This window comes from Mastigoproctus giganteus, chromosome 9 (assembly GCF_048544385.1).
Source record: "Mastigoproctus giganteus isolate SK-2022 chromosome 9, ASM4854438v1, whole genome shotgun sequence".
NCBI classification, from domain to species: domain Eukaryota; kingdom Metazoa; phylum Arthropoda; class Arachnida; order Uropygi; family Thelyphonidae; genus Mastigoproctus; species Mastigoproctus giganteus.
The window spans coordinates 173,623,402-173,643,129 of NC_143583.1; the positions used below are offsets into that span (position 1 = coordinate 173,623,402).

General features: G+C 37.2%; 1 protein-coding gene across 5 annotated transcripts in view; it reads left to right on the top strand.

The window, feature by feature from the left end:
* The window catches only part of Adck5 (aarF domain containing kinase 5), a 322,035-nt gene that overhangs the window by 47,248 nt on the left and 255,059 nt on the right, over positions 1-19,728 (top strand). The window lies entirely within an intron of this gene.

Sequence of the window (19,728 nt, forward strand, 5' to 3'; positions counted from 1 at the left end):
TGAGAAATTAGAATTTAATGATAAAATTTCAACCCCCCCCCCCAGAATGATTTTACAGTCACTCTGTAAGAAGTAAAATCATTTAAAAGCAAAAATAAAATGCAAAGTGAAAAATTAAATATTAAACAACATTAGCAAAGTCTAGTGCCTTTTCATACATCCTGAGATCAGAGAATCATACTCAGCTGTAAATTTTTCAATGGAAAAAGTTGAAAAGTTTTATGATTCTGATATTGAGCAAGACACTAATAGAAAATATATAATGCCTGGTATTAAAAAACAATAATAATTAATAATAATACAATCTATTATCCTTAATCAAAAGCCATCTTGATTATATGTTTGTTCAAGATATCACCCACAAATTTTTCATCTACAGAGTTAATCTTATATCATTTGAAAAGTCTCACCCAGGAATTGAGTTTATGTATTTACCAGAATTTATTGAGTTAATTTTTAAATTAAGTAACTTTGCTCAAATGGTAAAGTAACATTATGAATCAGGATATTATAAACATCACGATAACAGTTAATAAAGAGTTTCAGTGTGTTTTTGCGCTTCCGTAGCCAGGTGGGCAGGAGCAGCAGTGCGTAGCACATGCTTCCTGATTAGACCGGGGTTCGAGCCCGTGACCACCAAATACGGAGGATACGGAAAGGTCAGGGAATGACCACCGCATATCCCCAGCCCGGATAAAGGGTAAGGGTTGGCGTCAGGAAGGGCATCCGGCTGTAAAAAGATTTCATGCCAAAACAGTAAAAACGCTGACCTCATATATAATGGGAAAAAGGCAAGGACAAAAAAAAAAAAAGTGTGTTTTTATTACTTCAAGTACATATGATCAAATATAGAGAGGCAGATTTTTCTCTGTTTTTTTTTATTTTTTTTTTAATAACTATTCCTTGATTCTTTTGACATAAAAATTGAACAAAGTGATATAAATGAGAGATTAAAAAAAAAAAGCATATTAATTACTAGGAAGGAAATTTACTGATTAAATAAATTAACCACTAAACTTTAAACAGAAATTTCTACGGTCTTTACACCACATGGCAATCTACTTGGACATGCCTATTTAGCAATCCACTTGGACGTGCCTGTCACAGAATCTAGCATAGCTCCAGATAAAGTAAAATTATTACTTTGCATACATCAAATGTATATTCATAGTTCTTACTCTTAAAATTTATAATGCATATTCTCAAATACCCTTGAATACAGTCAACTTTTGAAAAACATGTATTACCAAATTAAATCAAACCTGGCTGCATAGGGTTAGAGTAACTTGTATGATACAGTACAATAAATGTCTGGAATAAAATCAAACAAATTAGTAGTAAATACTCATCTACAACTTCTGATTCTTTTTTCTGAAAGGGAAGGAAATTTTTGAGCCCCTTGAATTGCTAATGCATTAGGCATTTCATTTGAAACATTTTCAGCCATTACCATGCCTTTCAGTTGATTAAAACATGGTCACTATAGTACAAACAGAACTTCAGTACTGCTTACCTACTTTCATATAATCTACCACTAACCATTGAATTGAATTTTGGAATGTGCTTGTATAGGTGAAAAATATTGCTTGAGGCCCTGTTGGAATTGATTATACAAAAAATATATAGATCAACAAATAACTTTCTTCTCACATCTTCAGTTAACTTTATTAGTGTTTTCAGAGATTGTAGTAGTAGTAGTGGCATGTGATGCAAGAAAGCAAGTGTCTGAGCTTATGCAACATCAGCCAAAAAAAAAAAAAAAAATCACACCATTCCTTCCAAATGCCTGTCCAGGTCCTCCTTAAATTTATTTAACCTATCAACTTCCACAATGACAGATGGAAGTTTGTTCCAGCAATTAACCACCCGCTAGCTAAAGGCAAATTTCCGCACATCTATTCTACATCTGTCTTTTCTTAATTTGAATTTATGCCCCCTTAGGTTCGTAATCTGAACAAGTGGAAGGATCCCATCAGAATTCAGCATGCTCAACCCATTCAAGGCCTTATACACCTCAATCAGATCACCGCGCAGGTGCCTAGTCTCCAGCCACTGCAATTTGCAGAACTTAAGCCTCTCTTGGTAAGAGGATCCCTTCATTCCCCTCACCAATCTTGTTGCCCTTCTCTGTACACGCTCAAGTAAATCTACATCCTTTGCCTGACCATTGCCTTATACAGAGGGACAATCACCTCCTTCTCCCTGCTAGCAAAATTCCTGTATATCATTGACAAAACACCACGACCTGCTCTTGCAGTCTGTCTGCATTGCTCAGAAAACTTCATATCTGACTGCACAATTACTCCCAGGTCTTTTTCATTTTCTACCACCTTAAGTGTAGTACCACACAGTTGGTATGTTTCTTTGGGGTTACTTCTACCCATATGCAGTACAAGGTTAAACTTCAGTTGCCACTTCTTAGCCCATCTGCCTAAATTTTCTAGATCCTGTTGCAGTAGCACACTGCCATTACTGTCATTAACAACCCTGCCAACCTTTGTATCATCTACAAACTTCAACACTAAGCCTGGTATACCTTCATCAATATCATTGATAAATATAGAAAACAACAGTGGACCCAACAACGAACCCTGTGGGACTCCACTAATAACATTAGTCCACGACGAGCAGTGCCCATTGATTACCACCCTCTGTCTTCTCCCACTCAACCATCCTTTTATCCATTGTAGCAACTTACCATTCTGCTCCAATTTGTACAATAGTCTTCCATGCGCAACAGTGTCAAAAGCTTTCCTGAAATCCAAATACAGTAAACCCCCCGCTATTCACGGGGGTTACGTTCCTGAGAAATGCCGCGAATACCGAAAACACGAATATTGAGTTATGGCTTCCATAGTAATAAAGGGGTTCTGGCTTGGGTAAAGAAAGCCTGCACGAGAACGACGACAAACGTCGGATAACTTACGCGGTAAATTAGTTTGCCGATACGGCACTCTAGCGCTGCTCACTCGGTAAACAGACGGTAGGTGTTATCGGACTGGAGCAAAGTCGAGAACGATATACTGATTGACAGGTAGGCGTGGCAAACAATGAAATGATTGGTGGTGGGCGCGACAGACGACAAGCTACTGTGTAGTCACGTGTGTATCCGCATGAGTGTCTTTAAAAATAAAAGTACATTAATAAAAAAATTAATATTTTATTAATAAACAATTTATGTGCTAGTCCACTCATGATTCTAAAGAAAAAAGGTTAGGTTACCCCCTCCATTTCGGGAGAGGTTCAAGCTCCCATGGGATTCAAGTCGAGGTAACCTGATCTTTTTTCACCGTTACAGTAAATGTTAGGGCATGTACGATTAGGACAAGTTACCATTAGTGCTGCTACAGTGATACTAAACCGATGTTATCGTGTGTTGTGTTCGCGCACCAATCAGCACGTCGTTTGCCACGCCTACCTGTCAATCAGTATATCGTTCTCGACTTTGCTCCAGACCGTTAACACCTACCGTCTGTTTACCGAGTGAGCAGCGCTAGAGTGCCGTATCGGCAAACTAATTTTCCGCGTAAGTTATCCGACCTTTCTCGTCGTTCTCGTGCAGGCTTTCTTTACCTTCGCCGGGGTTCCATTCCAAAGTATGAAATATATAAGAAAAACTAGTCTAAAATTTTGTCTATGTATGTATTATATGTACCTTCATAATATGACTATGTACATAGTACATAGTGAAATGCAAGCATAAGGCATCAAAATGAAAATAAGAAACAATTTAATATTAAATGTAATATTTATTAGAAATTTCAAACAAATCTTTCAAACCAGCGCCTTTGCTAGCTAAAAAACTTATCCTGCCAGTGTTATCACCAGTTTCGCTAAAGTGTTGATAAAGGAGTTTTGCCTTTTCACTAATGATGAATGAACTTAAGGGAATTTTATTTTGAGTTCGGTCTTCTATCTACAGATTTAAAGCCTTTTCCATTTTTTCTAATTTAACATTGAGTTACCGAGCAAATTTTTGAAGCAATTAGCGCATTTTCACGGACACTACGACGGATTTTTCCTTCCGATTTCTTGATTGATCATACCGTTGACTCATTGATTTTATGTTTTGCCACTGAGGAGACACTTTCATCATTAGAAATTTTGTCTAATAACTAAATTTTATTCGCTAATGTCATCACCTTCTTTGATATTTTCACATTTCACTTGTTATTCGTAGCCATATTTTTGTAGGGGTTAGAAAGAATTTGTCCACAATAAAGTCACTTTTATCAGTTAACACACTCGAAAAAGTCTGTTTTACACTGCAAAATGGTAGAATTATCACTTTTATAAGCGTATCCATTTATAAATTGATAAATTTATTCAATTTATAAGCATATAAATTAAAAGCAAACGACAAAATCTTCCACGACAAGCGCATAACACATACTGAACAAGGATTAGCGAGAAACATCCACATTCGCGATTTTGTCACCCCTCTCCCAATGAGCGCTGTTTTGACAGGGAAAGATAATTTTAGCCACGCCCATGTTTTTTTATGGCAGAAATTGATCACGGCGCTTTAAAATTCACTTTGTTTTAGGTTCCATTTTATATTAAATCAGCAACCGCCAATACGCAAAACCGCGAATACAGATACTACGAATAGTGGTGGTTTACTGTATATGATATCAAAATTATTTTTTGCATCTAGTTCCTTTGTAACCACATCATAATATCCTATCAGATTTGTAAGACAAGACTTTCCCTTAACAAACCCATGCTGTGTCTGAATTATTGCTGCAGTCTTGTCTAGATGATCCTGCATTGCATCTTTAACCAGTGACTCCATTATTTTACCTGGAACAGAAGTTAAACTAACTGGTCTGTAATTACTCGTGTCACCATTCGATCCCCCTTTGTGAATTGGGGATACATTTGCACATCTTCAGTCCGTGGGGACCTCCCCTGAGTCCAAGAATGCTCTCATAATTATGGCTAAGGGTTTCCTTAGTTGCTTTGCTGCCGTCTTTAATATAACTGGATAGATCCCATCCACCCCAGGTGCCTTTCTTATGTTTAACTTCAACAATTTCTCCTCCACTCTGCTCTCAGTTACTACAAAATAATTAAGCACCCTGTTAAAATTTGATAACCTTGTGGCATTTTCAAACCTTAATAACTCCTCATGTGTGAATGTAGATGGAAAATACTCGTTCAGTTTGTTTGCTATCTGAGCAGGATCATCAACAGTCGAACCATCGATATCAATATTGATATCCCCGGAATGATGGTTCGATATCAATATTGATATCGAACCATCATTCTTCTGAAATTGATCAATAAATTATTATCTTATCTGAACCCTTGTATCTTGTAAAAAAAAAAGATACAAGATTATAATCAGTGAATGCCTTAGTTGCTGATGCACTAACAAATCCAACAACAGCAACAAGCTTCACTTCTCCTATCATGTTTATTCTTTCCATATTCAAATTCTACATCTCAAATGCACTATGTTTTTGGCCCCACAGCTTGTACACGGTGAAGAAACCACCCATGATGATGCTGCTGCTGCTGCTGCTGCTACTGGCCCACCAGATTGGTATCACTGGGATCCAACATCCGTAGCCTATGTTCCAGGCTAACACCATGGGAATCCAGCATGTTTGCTGTGTGCTGCAACCCATTCAAAACCCCCCTTTCTGAATTCTGCAACCCAGTATTCAGAAAGGGGGATTGTGGTGGTTGAAGGGCCTAGCTTCAATATACCACTTTTGACCCCTACTTCGACAGAACAGATGGCCCTGGGATGAACCCAGGTTCATTCTGCTAGTGGATTTGCCTGCAGGAGTTATGTTGTGTTGAAGCCATGTCTCTACCCCTTTGTCTAAGGGACAGGATTCAGGCTGGTGGATGTGCAGGTATGGTGTCCCATTCCGAAGTATATTTATTGCTTGTCGTAGTGGGCATCCCTTTAGGTGTCATGGTGGGGGGGGAGAGACACCTGGGAATTGAAACAAAATAAATAACACAAATCCTGATAAACTAAATTCTTCTTCCAGGACCCTAGCACAGTACCTACTAGAAAACAATGGCTTCAATAGTAATACTACACCACAGCAAAAAGACCCAGAACAGAAGAAATACTAGGCCAATATCACACTTCTTGGTAATTCATTCCACCAGAAAATCTCCATAGGGAAGATATCAACCTTGTTTATTCAGAATGGTTTAGAAGGGTTGGCAGGCCCACTGAAATCAGTTAAATGGGTATCTTCTTGTCCAGGGGCACGCCAAGAGTGTTTGCCGCCAGGGTGTGAGAAATAATTTGCTGCCCTTTAGGCCTTTTACATCAACTGTTTTCTCGTCAGTCACTGAAAAGTTAATGAAGACGAGTTCAATTCATATGTACACATGTCTTATTTTGAAGACTACGTGCACAAGGCATGTGTTATGGGTTGAAATTAATTATATAATATTGGTGTAAATACACCATAGTTTACCCATAGGTTTAACTATATGTAGTAGTGTAAAGGCATCATTTGATTTTATCTCATATTGTGACTACTTTCACAACAAGATACCAGATATTGCATTACTTCGAATAAACAATGCTTTTCTAATAGAGGAGACTACTGTTATTTATTTCTCAGTGGACACCACCACCCAGGCACCAAAAACCAATATCATCATTAAAACCCATAGTTTTATTATGAAATAGTTTGCAACAAAGGCAGGATACAGAATTTTTTGACTTTGAATATAATAACCAGCTTCTAAGAATTTTTTCCCCATTACTTAATTGTTTATAATAATATTCTGTAGAACATGACCGACCTATTCTTATCCTCTAAAGGAAAGTTATAATATCGAACTTGTTCTAGATCAAGTTCTACTAAAAACATTCTAATACTGTTCATTAACAATTTTGGCCATAACCCTGGATCATGCATATCATTTTCGAAACATTTACTGGTCAAATCTGGAGTATCACCAGTAGAGGTTCCTGTTGTACATTCAACTTTTGATGAAATTTCTTCAATAGGCAGTTGATTTTCCAAAAAGGAACCTTCTATGGAATTTGGAATGATGTTTTGTTCCTTGCTGATTTTTTCATCATAGAAAGTATCTAACTGTGATTGCGATGATTCTCCAAGTTTTTTGACTTTTTGCAGTGTTGGTTCAAAAAATCGTGAAATTGAAGTAGTAACTTTTTTTATACCTCTTTTTCTAATTTTATTTTTCGGTAGGCTGCACCGGAAAGTTTATTTTTTTCTGTCAGTCATCTAAAAAGAATGATTCAACAAACTGTTAATTAAATAAATAAATAATATTTAGCAAAAAAAAAAAAAAAAAGTAATTATAATTATAAATCGTCAAAAATTATTTAATTTCTATCAAAAATTATTAAAAATTATTTTAATTTTCTGCCCCATTATTAAAGTGACTTAAAATAATAATTAACAATTATTATTTTAAGTCACTTATTAATTAAAAAAAATCTTTTATAATTTTTTGTTGAGATTTGTAATATAAGAATTATATAATTTAATGGCCTTTAGTGTCGGCACCACTAAATATTCAGTGCCTGGGTATGATGTACCCATTGCACATCGTGCCCCTGTTCTTGTCATATTTTAGTACAAACCAAAACAAACTTAAAAGCATTCAAAACAGCTTCTTTAAGCTGCCTTATCAGGAGAATTCCAATTACAGGTGTGTCCCCTCTCATAAGACATTCAGTTAATCTTCTTGCATGATCTCCGACTGGGATCTTCTTGAAATATGAGAGGAAGCCAGGGCCGTGCCGTGCTATGATACAGAGAGGCGGCCGCATCAGGTGGCATAAGCAGCGAAATCAAAATACAGTTTGAACCATTCAATAATTAAAAATCTTTATGCAACGCTTTTCTATATTGGTCTGTGTTATTCCGATATTGATGTATACGATTTATGATTTATTGCACGCCTCTGCCTAAATAAAATAAATTTTCTGTTTATACTCCGGGACGAGCGCTTTCGGTACCCTTTGATTTTGGTTTCTGGTGCAAGTGCATCGTTGGCGAGCGCTTGCTGAAAGACTTTTGATCTGACAGTGCAAAGCTATTATTTTTGTTTGTAATATACTGCGCGGCTGCTCCTAAAAGCCGAGGTGGCAATTATCACAAAAGACAATTGCACGTGTTATGTGTTGATAGTTCTGCTTTGAGCTTACAATTATTGACAATATTTGATTTTAATGTTAGTTTGTCTCGAGAAGTGGCAAGTGGCTGTGCTGTGTTTAAATCAGATATATAATATATCTGTATCAGTATAATATTTTTGCATTTATACTAATTCAGTTTTTGTGTTTAAAAAGTAGATCAGGTAAGAGAATTATTGTTTTTTACAGCAATTGTAGTTACTTATTATCATTGAAAATGATTATGTTATTACAATAGGGACTCGAATTAAAAAGTAGCATTTACATGGACTGGATATATCTCAGGTGCGAAACGTGTGCCTGTGTGTGATAGATAGAAAGTTATTTAGGTAATATTGGGCTACTTTTGCGTTCTGTGTGTGTGTGTGTGTGAGAGAGAGAGAGAGAGAGAGAGTTGCTTAGGAAATATTTGCATTTGCCTACTTTTGCGTTCGTTATTTATTGCTATATTTTTACCAAATTCATATACGTTGAAGTGGAGACAATACAATAACAAGTTAAAGGAAGGCTTATGTCAAAACGGCTGCTAGCTGTCAATTTGACAGATATTCGTTATCTATTTATTATGTTCTGTTACCTACAAATCTTACTAGCTTTGCAACTCATTTTTATCGTTATTTTATCTACCCTATTTTAATAGCATGATAAGCATCATCATATTTAATCATTTTCAATGACCCCCCCCCCTCCCCCGGTTGCATCTTTGTGAAGGACTGTGAATTTTTGTTTAATATTTTTATTACAGTATGGAACAGAAAAGGAAAAAATTGTCTGGAAGTCAATATAAAAAGAAACGCTTAAAGAAAGAAGAACAAGGAAGAAAGCTAAGCTATGTTATGAAGGAATTCTTAGTACAAAAGTTGTTTGTACTAAGAATTCCTTCATAGTTGTTGTTTGTTTAGATGAGCCGTCCACATTCACATCAACAGCGACTGCTTTGGATTTGGCAAATAAAAACTCAGTGCCGCCCCAATCACTTCCAGAAGAAGTTGTTGAAGAGAGCCAAAAAATAACACCATCAGAAGTTCATCAAGAGCCGGGTAGCAGTGGCAGCCAGCAGATATTAAACGAAATTCCTTATCCTGCATTATGGAAATGCAATCTGTTTCAGATGACATGCAGAAAGCTTGTCATCTGAAACTCGTCAAATACTAGTTGAGAGGGGTCCACATCAAATTAAAGAATTCGAGTTTCCTATTAATAAAGGAAGGCGTAGATTTTCGCCCTCGCATTATTTGAAAGTGTTGAGCAATGGTGAAGTCGTTGAGAGAAGTTGGTTGATTTATTCTGTTACAAATGATGCCGTTTTTTTCTTTTGTTGTATGTTATTTGATAATTCGTCTGCTATTAGTGACTGTCCCAAAAAAGGCTATTCTGACTGGGGAAATCTTATAAGAGCCCTCACAATACACGAAAAGTCTGTAAATCACAGAAATGCTTTTAGAGCATGGAAAGAATTGGACATTCGATTAAAGCAGAAAAAAACTATTGACGCTGAATATCAACGAATTATGGATATGGAAATTCAGCATTGGAGAGAAGTTCTAAAAAGAATTATGTCAATAATTAGACTATTGGCCTCACAATGCTTAGCTTTTCGTGGAACAACTGAACATTTGTTTCAGCCTAATAACGGAAACTTCCTAAAGTTGGTAGAATTGCTTTCTGAGTTTGATCCAGTTATGGAAGAACATATCAGGAAAGTTCAACGCGAGTCTGATAAATGGTCTGTGAATTATCTAAGCAATAATATACAAGATGAATTGATAAATTTGATGGGAAATATAATTTTAAGCAAAATTGTCGAAATAACAAAGATCGCTAAATATTTTTCGATAATCGCCGATTGTACCCCAGACGTAAGTCATATTGAACAGCTCTCATTAACAATAAGTTGCCACTTTTAACCCCATTCAAAATAAATATGAAATTGAAGAATTCTTTATTGGTTTTTTTGAAGCTAGTGATTCAACCAGAGAGGGTTTGACAAAACTTATTCTGACACATTTGGAAAAGTTAGGTTTTGAGTTAAAGTGGCTTAGAGGATAAGGCTATGAAAACGGATCTAATATGAAAGGAGTAAGAAAGGGTGTACAAAATAGAATACTTGAAAAATATCCAAGGGTGTTTTATGTGCCCTGCGCATGTCATTCTTTAAACCTAGTTGTGAATGATGCAGCGTCTTCTTCTACTACAGAAACAACTACTTTTTTTTCTATTGTACAAGAACTTTACACTCTTTTTTTCTGGTTCTACAAAGCGTTGGGAAGTGCTAAAAAAAAATATGTTTCACAATTAACTCTAAAACCATTGAGTGCTACTAGGTGGTCAAGCAGAGTAGATGCGGCGCCTCCATACCCAGGTGGGAAGGAGCAGCAGTGTGTAGCACGCGCTTCTTGATTAGACTGGGGTTCGAGCCCGTCACCACCAAATATGGAGGATGCGGAAAGGTCAGGGAATGACCACCGCATATCCCAGAGCAATATAGCCTTAGTTGCTAATGCTCCTAAAAACCAAATAACAAACAACAGAGTAGATGTGTTAAAACCTTTACGATTTCAACTTTGCAAAATCTATGATACATTATTCCAAATAATAGAAGACACCAACAGAGATGCAGAAACTAAAGTTAAAGCAAGAGGGTTAGCAAAAATTATTAAAAATTACAAGTTTATATGCGGTGTAATTCTTTGGCATGATATTTTATTTGAAATAAATTCAGTCTCGAAGCTATTGCAATCTGTAACTATAAATTTGTCAGATTGGGTAAGGATGTTATCAGAAACCATACAAAAAGTGAAAAGTTATAGACAATCTGGATATGATCAGATGAAAATTGCTGCTAATGAGATTGCAGAGAATCTTGAATGCAGTACAGAATTTCCTGCTGAAACTGAAGTTAGAGCCAGAAGGAAAAAGCGTCAATTTGACTATGAAGAAGCTGTTGATGAACCCTTAACAGAGGAGAATAAATTTAAAATAAACTTTTTCAATTATATTCTGGACATTACCCTTAATTTTCTGAATGAACGATTCACGCTTCTGGAAACCCATAGCAAAAATTTTCAGTTTGTATGACATTTTAAAACTCAAGGATATAGATGACAAAACGCTAGAAAATTATTGTACCAGTCTCCAGTCAATACTTTCGGTCGAAAATGAATCAGATGTAAATGCAAATGATCTTCAAAAAGAATTACGTGATGTATCCCGAATGCTACCATATTCTATGAAACCTTTGGATGTTTTAAATTATTTGTGCCAAAATAGGTTAATTACTTTGTATCTGAATACTGTTGTAGCTCTGAGAATTTTATTAACACTCCCTGTCTCTGTAGCTAGTGGGGAAAGAAGTTTTTCCAAATTAAAATTAATAAAACACTACTTAAGAAGTTCAATAAGCCAAACAAAACTTAGAAATCTGTCATTAATTTCTATTGAATCTACATTGGCTGCCACTCTAGACTATACATCCCTAATTAATGAATTTGCTAAAGTTAAAAGTTAGAAGGGTAAAACTGTAGTAGATTGTTGCAGTTGATATCATTATTTTAAAGTAGTTTATATTTTTAAAATAAAAATAGTATTCGTACATTTTGTGCAGTTTTTATTTAAAATCACAATCGAAGGTTATTTTAAAGAAAAAACATTTAAGGGGCGGCATTTCGAAGACTTGCATCATACTGAGAAAATCTACCGCACGGCCCTGGAGGAAGCAATCTTGTTTGAACATAATCCACAAGGAGGGACAGCTGTAAAGAGAATATCTGTTTATATGGATGGGAATCTAGTACCCACTAAAAACCTCATCCTTACTTTCAACTTGCACTATCTCCTAATTCCATAACAGCTGGATGTATATACTGCTCTGTAAAGCAATGTGTACGAAATCCCAAATGCTTCAGGTGTCAAAAATATGGACACTTGCAAATGGTCTTTGGTGCCTTTGCATGCACTCAATGTGCTGCAAAAATCCAAAAAATTGTGAGATGTTCAGCTCCAAAGCTATCAACTGCCAAGGAGAACACCTGAACACCCTGTATACTCATGATTATGCCAGCAGTGAGAAGAAATAAACCTGGAGAGATACAGAGACACAAGACAGAGCTGAACACATACTGTTTGGAGTCAAAGAAAGCAGTTATGCGAATAAATAGCAACAAACCCTCATATGCTGAGAAAGTTGCAGAGAGCATTTCAAAGCATCATTCATCCCAATTACATACAGTTTATTGAACTCACAAACTCTATCCAAAAAATAGCTGCCACTCCATCAGTACCTCCTAGTGCTTCACCACTATCAAAACTAAGTGGTATAAAGAAAAACTGAAAAAACCTGAAGAGCCACTTGCAACACAAAAATTAATGGTTGTTTCAAAAATCAAGGCAGTACCCGATAACTTGATCCTGGAACTCTTCACAGAAGAGGAATAAATAGATACAGGTCAGCATTTTCATTTTCTGAAAATAGTGACGACATGATGGCCCTCCTAAGTAAGCATCCTCCAACTTGCTCTGGCCTACAGGAGACATATTTAAATGAAGACTCTCACTTGCAACACAAGAATAAATGTCTTTCCAAATCATTGTAAAATGTGTAATTTTACAATGGTTTGGAAAGACAGAGCTGGGTAACAGACCTGTCCATGGAGGGGTTGCTGTCCTTGTGGGTAACCATACCCCCCTTTTCAACCTATAACCCTTGTCCCCAACACCTTGTCACGACAGTAGCAGTTTGCCTAACAGAAGGATTCCTCCTAATTGTTTATTTATTTGTTCCTCCTAACTGTTTGCTTTATGTTTCCTGGAGGAACAATACCCCCGAGGCAGACTTTGAGGATCTCATTAAGCAATTCCTCCCCTTTTTCACTTCTAGAGGATTTCAATGGGCATAATACTCTGTGGATTAGCCCCAATGATTATGGAAGGGATTGGACTATTAAGTGTATGCTCGAAAGCAATGACTTGGCCCTTCTAAATATCGTTTCTAACACCTTCCGTGTACCTACCCATACATTTACTACCATTGATTTCTCTCTGTATGTTACCCTTCTTTCCTCCCTGTATGTGGGAGGTTGAAGAAAACCTTTTTAGTAGTAATCACTTCCCCATGATGTCCACCCTTTGCAATGGGACCATGTATCAACCATTGGGAACACCATGGTGGAAGATTGATCAAGCTGGCTGGAATGCCTTTAACCCTTTATGCCCTGACATCACAACAGCAATGAAATCGTAAAATTGCACTTTCAGTCCAATGTTGTGGCCACTACTCCTGTGGCATTTACAGTTACAGAATTTGTTTTCCTGTTATTCTCGTGCAATTATTATACTACTTAATCTATTTATATTTCATATAAACAATCTGAAAACCTATATCAATGTTTATTGATATTTATATTCAACTGTAAACACAGGTGGGCTGTATTTTTGTAGTCATCCTTCAGTCAGATATCAGAGCAACACGAACATTGGCATTTCCAATTATGAGATGTTTTTCCTTTGCACTGACTCAATTACCATGCTACCCTCTATTTATACTTTATATAAACATTCTGAGAAACTAAATTGATGTTTATATTCAATTTCCAATGCTAGCTGGTCAGGTGGAGTTCTTTTTTTGTCCTCTTGAAGTTTGATGTTACAACTGTCATGACTATTAGTGTTTTCATTTATAACATTTGTTTCCCACTGTACTGCCATCCATTTTTCTTCATATAAACAATTTGGAAAACTAAGTCAATATTTATATTTGATTGTTAATGGCAAGCAGCATTGCTTTTTTAGTGTAGAAGTCACAAAGTAACTTGTATTCTTTGTTCGAGGGAAGTATTTAGACCTACTGTCAAAATCTTATAATGAACTGAAAATATTGAAGAAAGAGAAAAGGAAACTTTTGCAAATGAGACAGTTTCCAGCTGTTCCATATGGTGTGACTGGTTTTGGTTTCACTAAGTGAACTAAAGAAGATTTTTGATATTATTATCAACATGGAACTAAATGAAAAAAAAAATTGATATAAAGAAATATTGGTCTGAAGAATGGGCAGACAAAATTCGATTTTTAATGAATATATTTTGGATGTTGAATTTTGATGTTGCATTGAATTTCTGCCCACCCACAAAAGGATGAACGAAAGGAATTGAAAGTAGCTGCTGTAAAAAATATTTTCAATTACCTGGATGGAAAATTTTGGTTTCAATTGTTAGAGCTGCATGGGAAAGACAGTGAAAATAACACTGGACTACAAAAATACATCACTACAGAAAATATTGTCTGTGATGTATTTCTGAAATACATCACAGAAAATATTGTCTAACCAGCAGCAACTGCAGTTCCTCAAAAACATCCAACACATTACCACCTTTTCCAAAACCAGGATGGAATGCAGAATGTGCAGCAGTAATAAAGCCCCAAAACAAGCTATAGGGTGATATCTTGATGGTATTCCACCACAGATAACCTAATATGTTTAAAATGTGCATCACCAAGGCACATTTCATCAGATCTCAGAGTCAGAAGGAATCGGGGATCAGTTTCATATCGTCCATCAGGTAGGCTGTCAAACCCAAAATCATCCAGCTTTCATTTTCCAAAAAGGGTTGTTAATGACAGTAATGGCAGTGCTACTGCAACAGGATCTAGAAAATTTGAGCAGATGGGCTACAAAGTGGCAACTGAAGTTTAACATTGACAAATGCAAAGTACTGTATATGGTAGAAGTAACTCCAGAGGAATGTACCAACTGTGTGGCACTACACTTAGTAGTAGAAAATAAAAAAGACCTGGGAGTGATTGTGCAGTTCAGATTTGAAGTTTTCTGAGCAGTGCAGACAGGCTGCCAGAGCAAGTCATGGAGTATTGTCAATGATATTCAGGAATTTTGCTAGCAGGGAAAAGGATTTTTTCCCTGCTAGCAAACCATTGCTTGACCATTGCCTTTGTATAAGGCAATGGTCAGGCCACGCCTTGAGTACTGCATACAGGTCTGGAGGCCTCATTTTAGGAAAGATGTAGATTTGCTTGAGCATGTACAGAGAAGGGCAACGAGATTGGTGAGGGGAACGGAGGGGTTCTCTTACCAAGAGAGGCTTAAGTTCTGCAAATTGCAGTGGCTGGAGACTAGGCACCTGCATGGCGATCTGACTGAGGTGTATAAGGCCTCGAATGGGTTGAGCACGCTGAATTCTGATGGGATTCTTCCACATGCTCAGATTACAAACCTGAGGGGGCATAAAGCACATCTATGTAGAATAGATGTGCAGAAATTTGCCTTTAGCCAGCAGGTGGTTAATTGCTTGAACAAACTTCCATCTGTCGTTGTGCACGTTGATAGCTTTAATAAATTTAAGGAGGAACTGGACAAACTTTTAGAGGGAATGGTTGTGTGAAATTGGTTTTTTTTTTTTTTTTTTTTTTTTTTTTTTGGCTGACTACATAAGCTCATATGCTTGCTTTCTTTCTTGCATCACATACCTCTATTACTACTACTACTACCCTTCATTGATCCTATAACATAATGAATGTAGAATTGCAGACCTAACTGCAATTACAAATGCTTTAGGGAAGACATTTGCTAAAGTGTCTGCCAAAACATCTAGCAAGGCAGCTTGAGAACTGAAAGTGGTACTTGCTCTCATCCCATGCTTGTATCAGGCCATCCATTATGATATGATGATTAAACATCTTTCATCAGAATCTACAGATCTCTTGCTATGTCTTTATAACAATCAATCCTGAAGAACAGTTTCTGGACTCCTGTCACAAGACCATCATCCTTGCCTTCCCCAAATCAGGATCTAAAAATACCAAACAATTACTGTCTTATTGCTCTGACCATCTGCTTGTGCAAAATCCTAGAAACATTGGTCAATGCTTGCATGAACGTCTTATTATGGGTGATTTTAATTTTCCTCTAATTAATTGGAGCAAATGGGAAGGAAACTCAACATGGGGGGACAAACTTTTTAAATTAACTAGATGATTGTAATTTGTATCAACATGTCAGGGAAAGTACTAGGGAAAAGAATATTCTGGGACTGATCATCACCCACAAACCAGATGACATAGTAGGGCTGACAGTACAGGAACCAGTAGCAGGAAGTGTTCACGGAGTTCTACAGTGGACGATGAAAAGAGAGAGGCTTCAACTACATGGTTTCTATTAACTGGAAAGATATCTCACAGAAAGCAAATACAGGTAGCCCTCGTTTTGCGCTGGTCCGATTTGCACTGATTTGCAATAGCACCGATTACTAACCACAGTGCCATTTTTATTTATTTATTTTTGCAAATTTTTTATAAATTGAAATTTTAAAATTGTCAGACAAAATTTATCAGCATCATACTGTGCTATCCACGATTTAGGACAATCTGAGGCAATTCGCAATTAGCACATCCGTATCAGAGACGAGAAAGATTCCCGCTCTCAAAGTAACTACTCATGGATGCGGTAGTAAAGGACCATGCGGTGAACCGTTCAGTTGGTTGTTGTTTACGCTATTTACACGTGTTGGAAATTTATTACGCTAGCATTTTTTATTAATTGTGCTATTAATAAATTAAATTAATAGTGACATCCATGTGCAGTTTTTGCCAATCGTGTTATGAAGTTTTTAATTTAATAGAATAAAGAAACTCTATGTCTGGTTATTGTTATTGTTATTTTTGGTGCAAGGGCTGCTCAGGAAATATTGCGCCTGCCACGTCTGGTAAAAGAAGTTCATTGAATCCTAGTGCAATATTCGGAGGATGGAATCTCGTGAAAGCTGTCCTAGTATGTGTAGGGCTATGAATATGCCTCCATTGGATGGAGGCATATTCATAGAACTATTACTACAACTATGAAGAATTCTAATAAAATAAAACAATCAATGCAAAGTGGTAGGTAAAATTTTTGGTGACCGAAACCTAACCCTGTGATTTCTGATTGACTCCATTATATAATGGGTTCCATTTGCAGCTGTCCCCCCCAGGAACCTAACCCCAATGTAAATCGAGGGCTGCCTGTATAATTGAATTATGGTATACTTTTAAAACATTAATCACAGAAGCCTTGAATGCTTATATACTATTAAAAAATACTCCATGTGGAGAATTCCAAGTTGGATGAATAAAGAAGTTGCCAGATTACTTGAGCAGAAAAAGATGGCATAGTCTAGTTACAGAGCAATAAAAAGTACTGAAGCCTCTAACAGCTACAAATTTATCTGTAATAATGCAACATACACAAGTACATAGTGGGTGACCACCCAGGTGTGAACCAATGTAAGCAGGGGTCGAGGTGTGGTGCCCACATCACATGGAGGAATGCCGCCCCTCTATGTTACCAGGCAGTACTAGGTGGTAGATGACTCATCAACCGGTGCAATACCACCACTTTGCTTATTGGTGACTTGAAGTGGTGGAACCCATGTTTAGTCTCTGGAGCTAAGTTCTGGTCAATCCTTCCCTTTCTCTTCCATCATGCAGTATGATTCATGACTTTTGAGGTTATGATGAACATTGTGGCGAGATCCAATATTCCTTACATTTTGAGGGCACGGCTCTAAAACGGTGTTCACAGGCCAGCTGTTAGTTAGTACACCGGACCGAACTTATTGGTAACTCTCTAGGAGACTTCCGGATCAGCTAGTGTATAATCTTGCTATCACTACTCTGCCAGACAGTGACTGGAGGGAGTCCGAGTAGTGTGTATGCGGGGAGCATTGTTGAGGCCACGTTATGTCAAGGATCTGGGTATATTCTTACCATGTGTACGCTATATCCAAAAATTTCATTACTTCATACAGCATGTTCCCCCCCCCCCACTTTTTCTTACTATTGAATACAACATGAATTGTCAAACTAATAGAGCAAGCTTATCTGCGAAAAGATCTAAACCTCCCAAGGACTTCCTAATTCATTTCACAAATATACGTGGTCTCAATTCTAATCTTAACGATGTCCATTTCCACTTGCAGTCTGCCAAACCCCATGTACTTTTTTTTGACAGAATCTCAGTTATCAGTTGATTCAACTACTGCTCATCTCAGATGCCCAAATTATTCACTGTATGATTCCTTTCACTTCAAAGGTGGTACTTGTGCATATGTCCATTCTGATATTCCCTGTCAGAGACTTGGTAGTTTGGAATCTACTCTCTTTGATCTTCTCTGGCTTAAAATCTCTCTACCTCATTGTGTAAAATTCATCTGGTGTCTCTACCGTTCTCCCAACTCCACTAATCACTTGGAGCTTTTTGACTTCCTCTCTTTGCAACTTGGCTTTCTCTTGCCCAACTTTCCTAACAATGAGGTAATTTTCCTTGGTGATTTTAATGTTCACAACTCCAGCTGTCATCCATTTTCTAGTCACACCGACCCAACTGGTCGTGATGCTGAGACTTTTGCCATTAATAATGACCTTGCACAGATTGTTCATTTACCTACAAAAATACCAGACAATCCTAATCATACAGCCAACATGCTTGATCTTTTTCTCATAAACAACCCTTCTAAGTACACAGCCGAAGTGAGAGGTCCTTTAGGCACGTTAGATCACAACTTGGTGATTGTCTCTTCTCCAATGGAGACTTTATCCCATGGCTATTCCCAACCTCATGTTGTTTGACATTACAAGAATGCAAAATGGGATGATCTGCGAGATTTCCTATCTTCTTTTCCTTGGTCGGATTACTGTTTCAAAACTTCTGATGTCAACGTTTGCTCAGATCGTGTCACTGAAATTATTCTTGCAGGAATGGAATTTTTTTATCCCACACTCCACTTTAAAATCCCGTCCTTTTTCTAAACCTTAGTTTTCCAATAAATGTGCTAAGGCTGTCCAAGAGAAGAATGTTGCATATCGTAATTGGCTTGTTTCTAATTCTTCAGTGTCATTTTCTGCCTACACCAAAGCTCGCAACAGTTGTAAAGCAGTTATTAATCAGTCCAAACTAGAGTTTGAACAGGCTAAGAGTAGAAAACATGCTTCTTTCCCTAATGGTAGCCGAGCATTCTGGTCTCTTGCCAAAGCTATTGGCCGCAACTTTTGCCCATCTTTGCTCCCACCTCTGTCCAAACCAGATGGTTCTGTTGCCACTTTAGCCAAGGATAAAGCTGACCTGCTAGCATCCCATTTTTCTTCCAGCTCATGTATTAATGATCTTGGTAAAACACCTCCCACCATTCCCAACACGCTCCATTCAATGCCTCCTGTGATCTTCCGTCAAAAGGATGTCAGAAGAATTTTGTCGAATCTTGATGCTAAGAAAGCTCCAGGTCTCGATGGTATTTCTCCACTTGTTCTCAAAACCTGTGCTCCTGAACATACTCCTGTTCTTTGCTGCCTTTTTTCACTTTCTTATTCCAGAGGTGTTTTTCCTTATGGTTGGAAAAACAGTTCCTAAAAAGGGTGACAAATCCACTCCCATTGCAATTACTTCTACTCTTTCTAAAGTAATGGAGAAATCAATTAACCGCCAACTCTTAAACTACCTAGAAACCTTCCGTCTGATCAACGATCGTCAGTATGGATTCCGTCAGTGTCGATCCACTGGTGATGTTCTGGCTTATGTTACCCATTTAATTCAATGGAAA